Below are 13549 nucleotides of genomic sequence, written 5' to 3'. Positions count from 1 at the left end.
ATATCATGCATTAGAACTACTTAGAACCATATAAATTTGACATGAAAGCTCAAGAACATGGTCACCTAGGCAGCACAAATTTGCAATGAATAAAGCACTAGAACAAAAACTAATTGGACCATTGGAGGAGTCACATACCAAGGAATAATCCCCCAAAGCAGTTTTGTGAGAGGTGCTTTGAGCAAGGAGATCGAAAATCGCAGCAAAATGAGCTAGAACTCGTGCTTGAGCTGGTTGGTGATTTTTTGGGAGGAAGAAGGAGTGTGTGGGTGCAGGAATAAGTGGAGGGGAGCCACCATGGGCCCACGAGGCAGGGGGGCGCGCCCTGGACCCTCGTGGCCAGGTGCTTGCTCCCCTGATGTGTTCTCAGTGCCAGATGAAGGAAATATGCCCTAGAGGCAATAATAAAGTATTATATATTTCCTTATATCATGATAAATGTTTATTATTCATGCTAAAATTGTATTAACTGGAAACATAATACATGTGTGAATACATAGACAAACAGAGTGTCACTAGTATGCCTCTACTTGACTAGCTTGTTAATCAAAGATGGTTATGTTTCCTAGCCATAGACATGAGTTGTCATTTGATTAACGAGATCACCTCATTAGGAGAATTACGTGATTGACTTGACCCATTCCGTTAGCTTAGCACCCGATCGTTTAGTATGTTGCTATTGCTTTCTTCATGACTTATACATGTTCCTCTGACTATGAGATTATGCAACTCCCGTTTACTGGAGGAACACTTTGTGTGCTACCAAACGTCACAACGTAAATGGGTGATTATAAAGGTGCTCTACAGGTGTCTCCAATGGTACTTGTTGGGTTGGCGTATTTCGAGATTAGGATTTGTCACTCCGATTGTCGGAGAGGTATCTCTGGGCCCACTCGGTAATGCACATCACTATTAGCCTTGCAAGCATTGTGACTAATGAGTTAGTTGCGGGATGATGTGTTACGGAATGAGTAAAGAGACTTGCCGGTAACGAGATTGAACTAGGTATCGAGATACCGACGATCAAATCTCGGGCAAGTAACATACCGGTGACAAAGGGAACAACGTATGTTGTTATGCGGTCTGACCGATAAAGATCTTCATAGAATATGTGGGAGCCAATATGGGCATCCAGGTCCCGCTATTGGTTATTGACCGGAGACGTGTCTCGGTCATGTCTACATAGTTCTCGAACCCGTAGGGTCCGCACGCTTAACGTTACGATGACAGTTTTATTGAGTTTTGATGTACCGAAGGAGTTCGGAGTCCCAGATGAGATCGGGGATATGACGAGGAGTCTCGAAATGGTCGAGACGTAAAGATCGATATATTGGACGACTATATTCGGACTTCGGAAAGGTTCCGAGTGATTCGGGTATTTTTCGTAGTACCGGAGAGTTACGGGAATTCGTATTGGGCCTTAATGGGCCATACAGGAAAGGAGAGAAAGGCCTCAAAAGGTGGCCGCACCCCTCCCCATGATCTGGTCCGAATTGGACTAGGGAAGGGGGGCGCCCCCTTCCTTCTTTCTCCTTCCCCCTTCCCTTCTCCTACTCCCACAAGGAAAGGAGGAGTCCTACTCCCGGTGGGAGTAGGACTCCCCCCTATGGCGCGCCTCTCCCCTTGGCCGGCTGCCTCCCCCTTGCTCCTTTATATACGGGGGCAGGGGGCACCCCAGAGACACAAAAATTGATCCTTGAGATCTCTTAGCCGTGTGCGGTGCCCCCCTCCACCATATTACACCTTGATAATACCGTTGCGGAGCTTCGGCGAAGCCCTGCGTTGGTGGAACATCATCATCGTCACCACGCCGTCGTGCTGACGAAACTCTCCCTCAACACTCGGCTGGATTGGAGTTCGAGGGACGTCATCAAGCTGAACGTGTGTAGAACTCGGAGGTGCCGTACGTTCGGTACTTGATCGGTCGGATCGTGAAGACGTACGACTACATCAACCACGTTGTGATAACGCTTCCGCTGTCGGTCTACGAGGGTACGTGGACAACACTCTCCCCTCTCGTTGCTATGCATCACCATGATCTTGCGTGTGCGTAGGAAATTTTTTGAAATTACTACGTTCCCCAACACCAGATATTCTCAAATATTCTAGAAAAAAAATCATATTTCATTTTCGGGGCATTTGGGGAACTTTTATTTTCAGGGTATTTTTTTATTGCATGGATAATTCAGAAAGCTGTCAGAAAATATTATTTTTGCTTTATTTATTCTAAATAACAGAAAGTAAAAGGAGGGTACAGAAGGTTGTGCTTTCTAACTTCATCCATCTCATGCTCATCAAAAGGAATCCACTAACAAGGTTGATCAGGTCTTGTTAACAAACTCATTCCGAATAACATGGAACCGAAGAAATTTCGAATAACACTATGTTACCTCAACGGGGATATGCACGTCCCCAATAATAAGAATATCATATTTCTTCTTGACAGTAGGTAGAGGAAATTCAAAACCTCCAAAGATAATCGATGGAATTTTTCCAATAGAGTTGATACTATGAACTTGAGGTTGTTTCCTCAGAAAGTGTACCGTATGCTCATTGACATTAACATGAAAAGTGACATTGCCTTTGTTGCAATCAATAACAGCCCCTGCAGTATTCAAAAAGGGTCTTCCAAGAATAATAGACATACTATCGTCCTCGGGAATATCAAGAATAACAAAGTCTGTTAAAATAGTAACATTTGCAACCACAACAGGCACATCCTCACAAATGTCGACAGGTATAGCAGTTGATTTATCAGCCATTTGCAAAGATATTTCAGTAGGCATCAACTTATTCAAATCAAGTCTATGATATAAAGAGAGAGGCATAACACTAACACTGGCTCCAAGATCGCATAAAGCAGTTCTAACATAATTTCTTTTAATGGAGCATGGTATAGTTGGTACACCTGGATCTCCTAGTTTCTTAGGTATTCCACCCTTGAAAGTGTAATTAGGAAGCATGGTGGAAATTTCAGCTTCCGGTATCTTTCTTTTATTAGTAACAATTTCTTTCATATACTTAGCATAAGGATTCATTTTGAGCATATCAGTCAAACACATACGCAAAAATATAGGTCTAATCATTTCAGCAAAGCGCTGAAAATCCTCATCATCCTTTTTCTTGGATGGTTTGGGAGGAAAAGGCATGGGTTTCTGAACCCATAGCTCTCTTTCCTTACCGTGCTTCCTAGCAACAAAGTCGCTCTTATCATAACGTTGATTCTTTGATTATGGGTTATCAAGATCAACAGCTGGTTCAGTTTCTACATCATTATCATTGCTAGATTGAGGATCAACATGAACATTGTCATTAACATTATCACTAAGTTCATGTTCATCACCAGATGGTGTTTCAGCATCAGAAATAGAAATATCATGGGGATTCTCATGTGTGTCTACAACAGGTTCAGAAGCATGCAAAGTCCTATCATTTTTCTTTTTCTTATTTTTAGAAGGACTAGGTGCATCAATATTATTTCTCTGAGAATCCTGCTCAATTCTCTTAGGATGGCCTTCAGGATACAAAGGTTCCTGAGTCATTTTATTAGTTCTAGTAGCCACTCTAATAGCAAAATCATTATTCTTACTATTTAATTCATTGAGCAAATCATTCTAAGCTTTAAGTACTTGTTCTACTTGAGTGGTAACCATGGAAGCATGTTTACTAATGAGTTTAAGTTCACCTTTAACTCTAGACATATAATCACTCAAGTGTTCAATCATATAAGCATTGCGTTTTAATTCTCTACCAAAATAAGCATTGAAGTTTTCTTGCTTAACCATAAAATTATCAAACTCATCCAAACATTGGCTAGCAAACTTACTAGGAGGGATTTCAGCTTTATCATATCTATAGAGAGAATTTACCTTTACTACCTGTGTCGGGTTATCAAGACCATGTGTTTCTTCAATTGGTAATGGATTAAAATCATGTATTTCTTCAATAGGTGGTAAATTAAGACCATGTATTTCTTCAACCGGAGGTAAATTCTTAACATCTTCAGCTTTTATACCTTTTTCCTTCATAGATTTCTTTGCCTCTTGCATATCTTCAGGACTGAGGAATAGAACACCCCTTTTCTTCAGAGTTGGCTTAGGAGTTGGTTCAGGAAGTGTCCAATTATTTTCACTGGTCAACATATTATTCAATAAAATTTCAGCTTCATTTGGTGTTCTTTCCCTGAAAACACAACCAGCACAACTATCCAGGTGGTCTCTGGAAGCATCAGTTAGTCCATTATAAAATATATCAAGTATTTCATTTTTCTTGAGAGGATGATCAGGCAAAGCGTTAAGTAATTGGAGAAGCCTCCCGCAAGCTTGCGGGAGACTCTCTTCTTCAATTTGCACAAAATTATATATTTCCTTTAAAGCAGCTTGTTTCTTATGAGCAGGGAAATATTTAGCAGAGAAGTAATAAATCATATCCTGGGAACTACGCACACAACCAGGATCAAAAGAATTAAACCATATCTTAGCATCACCCTTTAATGAGAACGGAAATATTTTAAGGATATAATAGTAGCGAGTTTTCTCATCATTAGTGAATAGGGTGGCTATATCGTTTAATTTAGTAAGATATGCCACAACAGTTTCAGATTCATAGCCATAAAAAGGATCAGATTCAACAAAGTAATTATATTAGGGTCGACAGAGAATTCATAATCCTTATCGGTAACAAAGACGGGTTAAGTAGCATAAGCAGGATCATATTTCATTCTAGCATTCAGAGTTTTTTGTTTCAGCTTAGCTAATAATTTCTTAAGATCACTTCTATAATTGCAAGCAAGAAAGTCTCTAGCAGTTTCTTCATCCATAACATAGCCCTCAGGCACAACATGCAATTCATATCTAGGGGGAGAATCTTCATCATCACTTTCATCAATATTATCAGTTTCAATAATTTCATTCTCTCTAGCCCTAGCAAGTTGTTCATCATGAAATTCACCAAGTGCCACAGTAGTTTTAAGCATAGAAGTAGTTTCATCATAAGTATCATGCATAGCAGAAGTGGCATCATCAATAACATGTGACATATCAGAATTAATAGCAGAAGCAGGTTTAGGTGTCGCAAGCTTACTCAAAACAGAAGGTGAATCAAGTGCAGAGCTAGATGGCAATTCCTTACCTCCCCTCGTAGTTTAGGGATAAATTTTTGTTTTCGCGTCTTTCAAGTTCTTCATAGTGACCAGCAGATATAAATCCCAAGTGACTCAAAGAATAGAGCTATGCTCCCCGGCAACGGCGCCAGAAAAGAGTCTTGATGACCCACAAGTATAGGGGATCACAACAGTTTTCGAAGGTAGAGTATTCAACCCAAATTTATTGATTCGACACAAGGGGGCCAAAGAATATTCTCAAGTATTAGCAGTTGAGTTGTCAATTCAACCACACATGGATAACTTAATTTCTACAACAAAGTATTCAGTAGCAAAGTAATATGATAGTAACGGTAACGGTAGCAAAAGTAATATTTTTGGGTTTTGTAGTGATTGTAACAGTAGCAGCGGAAAAGTAAATAAGCGAAGAACAATATGTGAAAAGCTCGTAGGCATTGGATCGGTGATGGAGAATTATGCCAGATGCGGTTCATCATGTAACAGTCATAACATAGGGTGACACAGAACTAGCTCCAATTCATCAATGTAATGTAGGCATGTATTCCGAATATAGTCATACGTGCTTATGGAAAAGAACTTGCATGACATCTTTTGTACTACCCTCCCGTGGCAGTAGGGTCCTATCGGAAACTAAGGGATATTAAGGCCTCCTTTTAATAGAGTACCGGACCAAAGCATTAACACATAGTGAATACATGAACTCCTCAAACTACGGTCATCACCGGGAGTGGTCCCGATTATTGTCACTTCGGGGTTGCCGGATCATAACACATGGTAGGTGACTATAGACTTGCAAGATAGGATCAAGAACTCACATATATTCATGAAAACATAATAGGTTCAGATCTAAAATCATGGCACTCGGGCCCTAGTGACAAGCATTAAGCATAGAAAGTCATAGCAACATCAATCTCAGAACATAGTGGATACTAGGGATCAAACCCTAAGAAAACTAACTGGATTACATGATAAATCTCATCCAACCCATCACAGTCCAGCAAGCCTACGATGGAATTACTCACGCACGGTGGTGAGCATCATGAAATTGGTGATGGAGGATGGTTGATGATGACGATGGCGACGGATTCCCCTCTCCGGAGCACCGAACGGACTCCAGATCAGCCCTCCCGAGAGAGTTTAGGGCTTGGCGGCGGCTTCGTATCATAAAATGCGATGAATCCTTCTCTCTGATTTTTTTCTCCCCGAACACGAATATATGGAGTTGGAGTTATGGTCGGTGGAGCTCCAGGGGGCCCACGAGGCAGGGGGCACGCCCAGGGGGCAGGCGCGCCCCCCACCCTTGTGGAAATGGTGTGGGCCCCCTGGCCTTGATTCTTTCGCCAGTATTTTTTATTATTTCCAAAAATAATCTCCGTGAAGTTTCAGGTCATTCCAGGAAATTTTGTTTCTGCACAAAGATAACACCATGGCAATTCTGCTGAAAATAGCGTCAGTCTGGGTTAGTTCCATTCAAATCATGCAAGTTAGAGTCCAAAACAAGGGCAAAAGTGTTTGGAAAGTAGATACGACGGAGACGTATTAGGATGCGTAATACCCTAGTCCTGCAGTCTTACCCTCACATACCCGCTCCCGGTCCTATCAGCAGCAGTCTTACCCTCACACTAAGCCCTTGTGGCATCTGTCGACTCGCAAGCCCCCCGTGAGAATACCACGACAGTTGGCGCCCACCGTGGTGTGGTACTATGCTACCACGCTACTGCTGGTTTCGCAGTCCGGGCGGGACCATTTTCGTCTTCACCGCCGCGGCGTCGCACCGTCTCTCCGATAGCGGTCGGGGGCTCGACATCGACATGCCCCCGGAATGGCCGCGAGGGGCGGCGCGTCCTCGCCATCGGCCTCGCCTTCTTCACCACTGCTGCGACGCCGGCCGTCCATCCGTGTGCGCCACGCCACCTTGCTTTGGTCGGCCGCATCCATCCGCGCGCCGCCCGCATCGCTCTCTTCCTCCGGCTTCGCCGCCATCTGCAGCTGCTGCTATTTGTCGCTGCCCATACACAACCCATACACTTCTCAGATGCAGGTCGGACACGACCTGTACAAAAGCCAGACAATGGTTGTGCACTAGCAAACCAGTGCTCGCTCCTGAGCCTCCACAGCTACGGCCGCTGCTCCCGCATCGCCCAGCTCCGGCCCGGCACCTCCGCTGTGTGCCCATAGCTCCGGCCGTCCTTTGCTCCGAGCGTCGCGTCCGTCCTCTGCTCCGAGCTCCTGGCTGCCGCCCACCTATCCTGTAGTTGCACGCATATGCAAAGCTAGCAAGCAAGCACACAGCCTGGCAGCTTGATGGATTCTTCAGCTAGCTTGCCGAGAACTAAATTTGTACGTACTAGCTCACCTCCGCTCCGCTCCAGGCCATAGCTCAATGCTTTAGCTCCCTCGTTCCTCCCCTGCTGCGTTCTCTTCCTCACGAGCGCACAGGGATGCTGATGGCTTCTCTACTCGATCCCCATCTCGCCGGTTCCGCCCCCCGCGCGCCGGCCTCTGCAGAACCAACCCGCCGGCCGCTGCCGTGCTGCCCCGTGCATGGCGCTGCCTCGTGCCTAGGCGGGTCCAGCTCCCTCGACCATCCGGCTCCTCCGAGCTCCCCGTGAGGATCTTCCTCGACCTCGGGTCCGCTCCGCGGGCGCGCCGGCCACGCTATGCCTTCTCCCGCCCCGGCCGGCACCGGCCCGCGCCCCTGCCGGCTCCTCCGCCTGCGGCCTCCCATAGGGGCCCGGCCTCCCGCTCGCAGACGGCTCCACAACGCGCGTCTGCGCGCCCATGTTGCTGCGGCCCCCCGCTCCTGCGCCGCGCCCCGTCTCCTCAAGCTGGCCGCGGCTCCAGGCCGTCTCCCGCGCCGTGCGATGAGCGGCTCGCGGCGTCTCCTCCGGCCGGTGGTGGCTCTCGGCCGGCTCCCGCGCCATGCGCCTCACGCATCCGCTTTCGGCCGGCCCACCTCCCCGCTCCATGCCGCGCGCATCCTCACGCGCCGGCTTCTGCCCGCACCCGGCCGGCCCGCGCCTCAGTCTCCACCGCACCGCCTGCACCTGGACGGCTGCTCCGCCTCCGCGCCGGGCTGCCCGCCTCCCACGCGCTCGCTGTCTCAGGCGTGCCGACCGCCGTTCGCACTGCGCCAAGTCGCCCAAGTCCCGGCACCCGGACGGCCGGCTCCGCCCGCCACCCGGCAGGCCTGGCCGGCTGCCGGCTTCCCCTCGCTCCACTCCTCGCAAGCCGACTGTCCGAGAGGCCGACTCGGACAAGAAAGAAAAAGAAAGAGCCCAGCTGCCCACGTTGGCTAAAAGAAAAGTCAAAAGGCCGGGTTCTCAGGCCGGTCGCCAAAAAAAATGGAGTGAGAGGCGGGCTGCCCGAGAAAGGAAAGAAGAAAAAAAAAGCTGAAGAAAGAAAAGGGCCGGCTGCCCGAGATCCGGCTAAAAAAGCCAAGGGCCGACTGCCCACAGCCGGCTCAGAAAAAAAAGTGGGCGTCCGAGAAACGAAGGAGAAGAAAGAAATGTTCGTCCGACTGCGAGACGTGCGTCCGACCACTGGCTGCCTGGCCGGCTACAAAGAGCCCGACTGATGTGTCGGAGTCCACCTGCCCAGCCGGCTGAAGAAGAAAAAGAAGACAAAGTAGTCGTCGGGAGATCCGGCCCGACTGCTCCGCAGTCGGCCCGAATCTCGGGGGCTACACCCAGCGGGTGCACTGACGCGCCCCCGCGAAGAAGAAGACAAAGTAGTTTGCCGGGAGATCCGGCCCGACTGCTCAGCAGTCGGCCCGAATCTCGGGGGCTACACCCAGCGAGTGCGCTGACGCGCCCCCGCGAGGAAGAAGATAAAGTAGTTGCCAGAAGATCCGGCTCGACTGCTCAGCAGTCGGCCCGAATCTCGGGGGCTACACCCAGTGGGTGTGCTCGCGCGCCCCCACGGAAGATTGCAGACAAGAGAAGAGTTTTGTCCGGCTGCCAGCAGCCGGCAGAAGAAGAAAAAGGGCGCTGCAAGACGCCTCGCCGCCTGGCCGGTCGAGCCTGGCCGGCCAGGACCCCGGGTGCTCGAAGGCTACACCCAGCGGGTGCGCCGACGCACTCCGCGAGCGCCGGGCCGCGCCGGCTGTCTTCGGCAAACTCCGCCTTGGCTAGACGAAAATCAATGTGAGCTCCTCACCCGCATATTTTTTCACCGCGAGAGCACGGATAACCCCGAGCGATGCTCGGGGGCTATCTCCGCATTTTATTACAGTTGCATCACTGTTCGCCCCGGCGCCAGCCAGAGTTGGCCCGGGGGCTGACCGCTTGGCCTGAGACGTTAGTTCCTGCAGACGGCTTAGTAGCGTGTGCGATACCAAAGGCCCACTCTTAGTCACAGACCACAGAGTGGCTGTCCGGCTAGCAAGAGTGAACGCTGGAGGCCACCCACGCGAAAAACGTCCGGGAAGAAAAACGGTTCGGGCGACCCGGCCGTTTCCTTTACGAGTATCTACTCGGTTGAATTCGCTCCTAGAGTCTGAGTATTGTACACTCCACTCCACGGCCCACTCTCAGCCATAGACTGCAGAGCGGCTGTCCCGCAAGCGAGAGCACAAGCCAAAGAGCGGAGGGAACATGAAAGATATTGAAGGGGGCTCGGACGAAACCGAGTCGGCACCCTCCGCATAAAACTTGCAATGCTAAAACCAATCATTTGATATATCTGCGTGGACTAACTTTGTCTTTTTGCATGATCATTTCCATGAACAACCGCCAAAAAACCTCCGCCCAACTTTGCCAAGTTGCCCGGAGGCTTGGGGGCTACTGTTGTAGTAATTGGCCACGGATACCCCGAAGACGGCGAGACAATAATTCAAGACATCGGGGCTAGCAAAGCCCCTCAGTCCGACTGCCCGGCTGATCCTGCTGGCTCCCCGTCTGACTGCTCTGCTCGGCCGGCTGCCGGCTGCCGACTGTGCTGACCAGCCGGCTGCCGACTGCGCCAACCAGCCGGCTGCCGACTGCAGCCTGACCCGACATCGATAAGACACCGATGTGATGGCCATACCATGGACGAGACGGCTGTACCGCGACGACATCATCTATAGTGTATCTGTCCCTGGGCACTGTTTTATAAAGTGCGCCAGGGACAAGGAGGCATGCACATCACGTCCACACCATCATGGGCATGGTGCCCCATGCCCACTTGCCTCCCACGCCATTACCTAGCTTAGGTAGTAAGCTAGCTCACCTATATATATGCCACCCACCCATCCATCCACACCAGGCTCACACACCCGCATGCATCCATGCCCACTCACGGTGGAGCTCTCTCATGCCCACTGGCTAGCTAGCTCATACACATATATGAGACATATACAAAGCCAGATGCCTATGGCACTGAGCTCAGATACAGCTCCAGGAGCACTCTGTACTACAGATATACCACATATACTCAGGCATGCAGGAGTAGGGGTGTTATCTCTCCGGAGAGCCCCGAACCTGGGTAAACTAGCGTGTGCTACTCGCATACCTGCTCCCGGTCCTATTAGCAGCAGTCTTACCCTCACACTAAGCCCTTGTGGCATCTGTCGACTCGCAAGCCCCCCGTGAGAATACCACGACAGTCGCCGCTCCGCCTCGCTTCGACACGTGCCCAGGCCAGCGATGTGTTCAGCGCCATGTAGGCAGGCAGGCTGCTGAGGTGGCACGGTGGTAGGGTCTTCACAAAAACCTGCATGCCACCACGCAGGTGCTTGCTGGGTTGGTCTGGAAGCCGCATGTTGCCACGCAGGTGCCTGCCCAGCTGGTTGGGCTGGCAGCTGCATGCAAACGGCGGCGGGGTCTTGCTTGACGCGGGCCTGGCTGTGGCCCCGCTGATGCCATCGGCAAGGGCCTTGCCGGGGGGCGGGGGCGGCAAGGGTCTTGCCGTGGCGTTGCAGTCGTCCCCGGCAAGGCGCTTGTCGGGGGTCTTGTGGATTTCCTCGGCTAGGATCCCGCCGAGGGTCGCCGTCTTCTGGTCCTCATCTGATCCTGTGTATTTATGATCTTTGACGAAGATCTGCATGCCACCACAGAGGCGCCTCCCGAGCCTTGGTTCCGATGTGGATAGTTGGTGGTGTTGGAACCCGTGGGCTCAAGGGCGGCTCGCTCTGCTGGCGTTGGGCAAGTTTCCCCGGCAAGGCTCTTGCTGGGGCCGCGGAGGCCACCCCGGCAAGGGTCTTGCCGGGGGGAGTCCACCTCGCCGCTCTGCTCTTTAGTGCTTCTGTTCTTGGCGTTGCCTTGTTCGTCCTGTGCTTCAGTTTTCCTCTGGCTTCCCTCCTTTGCCTCGTTAAGTGTGGCCGTGGGCGCGGCTCTGAGTGCCCGTGCACAAGTAAAGGGGTCAAAAGGAGAGCCCCTACTTTTCTACACCGACAGGAGCCCCCGGGCCTGGGCCATACATAAGCTCGACGCGTTGTTGGGCTATGCCCAGAACGGTGCGCGGGCAGGTGGGGCGGATTTTACCGTAGTAAATTTTCGTGCGCTGCGCTTCTCCACGACCCGCGTTGAACGCGCGATGTGGAGGGTCGTGTGTGACATGGGGGTCATGCGTGGGGTGGTCTCTGCACGCACAAGTCACATCACAGTTAATGGGAAAAGAGGCGGCCCGCGCCTTCCTCGTAAAAAGGAATAACCGTGGGCGCGCTGCTCATTTACCCTCCGTGCTTTCCCTAATCCCGGAATCGCCGTCCCTTCTTCCTCCTTCTCAAGCTCTCGCCTTCACTCGCCGCTGCCGCGCCTTTGCCATCCTCCATTCCTCGCCTCCCGCAGCCGCCATGGCACCCAAGACTAGCGGAGGCAAGGGAGTGGCCAAGGACGCCGGGGAGAAGGAGCCGCCGGAGAGCGAGTTGGCAGTGCGGCGGACGCAGCACGCCTACTTCCCGTCGACGGTCGATGCGGTCGAACTCCAGGACTACTTCAAGCACCTGTGGGGGTGCAAGACGGGAAGCGAGACGACGGGGCATCCGGCCACGCGCGTCATCCCTGCCACCTTCGCCGAAGCTGGCCCGAATCGGTACCCATTCTTCGTCGATTACTTCTCTTGCGGGCTCTGTCCCCCTTTCTCTGATTTCTTCAATGATATCATGCATACCTATGGCTTCCACCTTCTGGATTTTACTCTGAATGCTGTGGCATGCATGGCCCTTTTCGCTCAACCCTATGAGGGCTTCGCCGGAGTGCATCCCAACACGGTGCTCTTCCGCCACTACTTCTTCCCTCGCATCCAAAAGGGGGGGCGCCATTTCCGGTTGTGTCGCCTGGATCCCAAGGACCCAGGAGAAAAAGACATATCCGGACGGCACCCAGAAGGATTGGTGGGAGGAGTGGCGGGGCCGGTGGTGCTGGATTGAAGAGAAAGATCCGCCGGACTTTTGCCGGGTCCGCCATGCGCCGCCGGTCCGCAAGAACGACTGGAGTGATGTCGACGTCAACGACAAGAAGCTCACGGTCGCCACCACCAAGATTCTTCGTCTCACCGAGGCCGGGCTCACCCTTGAGATGATCGGGGCGGATTTCATCCGCCATCGAATCGCTCCGCTGCACAACAAGGGGAGGCTGGCCTGGCCCTTCACGAACGCCGCCGACATCATGAGGTTCCGCCCCGGCTTGGACCACAACCTCACAGTGATGGGGCACGCCCACTTCTACCAGCGGCTCTTCCAGCTCGACGTGAACCACGACGGCAAGGTCGAGCGGTCCGGCAAGGCTGCGAAGGCTGCCGCGAAGGCCGGCAAGGTCGCCAAGGGGCCCTTGTTTGGGTTGCCGGCGGGTGTGGTCCCGCTGAGCAACAACTCGTGCCGAAACGACATCATTGCCATGATGCCGGAGTTCAAGATGCACGGCCTCGTCCCAACTTGGGCCGAGCCGCCGGAGGAATCAAGTGCAGGAGTTCTTTGACACCTTGGAGGAGAAGTATGTCCGCGCCAAACCGCGGCTTGTCCAGGACACCTCCCAGGCGGAGCTGGACTACATCGCCGCCAGGGCGGCGGAGGCGGAGCTCGCCAAGGAGGCCGGCAACACCGGCGGTGTGGAGGACAAGGCCGCGGGGGCCACGAAGGAAAAGGAGCTTGCCTAGTGGGCGAAGTCCGCTGGGGAGGCCAGCAGCGTCGGCGCCGGGGCTCCTCTCGTCAAGGATGTGGTCGATGAGTCATCGGAGGAGGAGGCCGAGGCTGTCGATCCCCTAGCCCCGGGGAGAGGGCGAGTCCTACGGCGGGCCAGCTCCGGCGAGCCGGTCCAGCCCGGCAGGGCTGTGCAACCGCAGCAGACCCAGGAGGGGTCTGTGCGCCAGACAAGGGCCGTGGCGGCGAGGAAGTTGGTGAAGGCCGCGGTGGCGAAGAAGAAAGCAACTGCCTCTTCTTTGTCCAAGCGTGTTCAGACTCCACCTTCTTCCCCTCCTCCGGCAGACGTCGACGCGGAGGTCGTTTTC

Source organism: Triticum aestivum, chromosome 6D (genome assembly GCF_018294505.1).
Source record: "Triticum aestivum cultivar Chinese Spring chromosome 6D, IWGSC CS RefSeq v2.1, whole genome shotgun sequence".
Taxonomy (NCBI): domain Eukaryota; kingdom Viridiplantae; phylum Streptophyta; class Magnoliopsida; order Poales; family Poaceae; genus Triticum; species Triticum aestivum.
Note: the sequence above shows the minus strand (reverse complement) of the source record.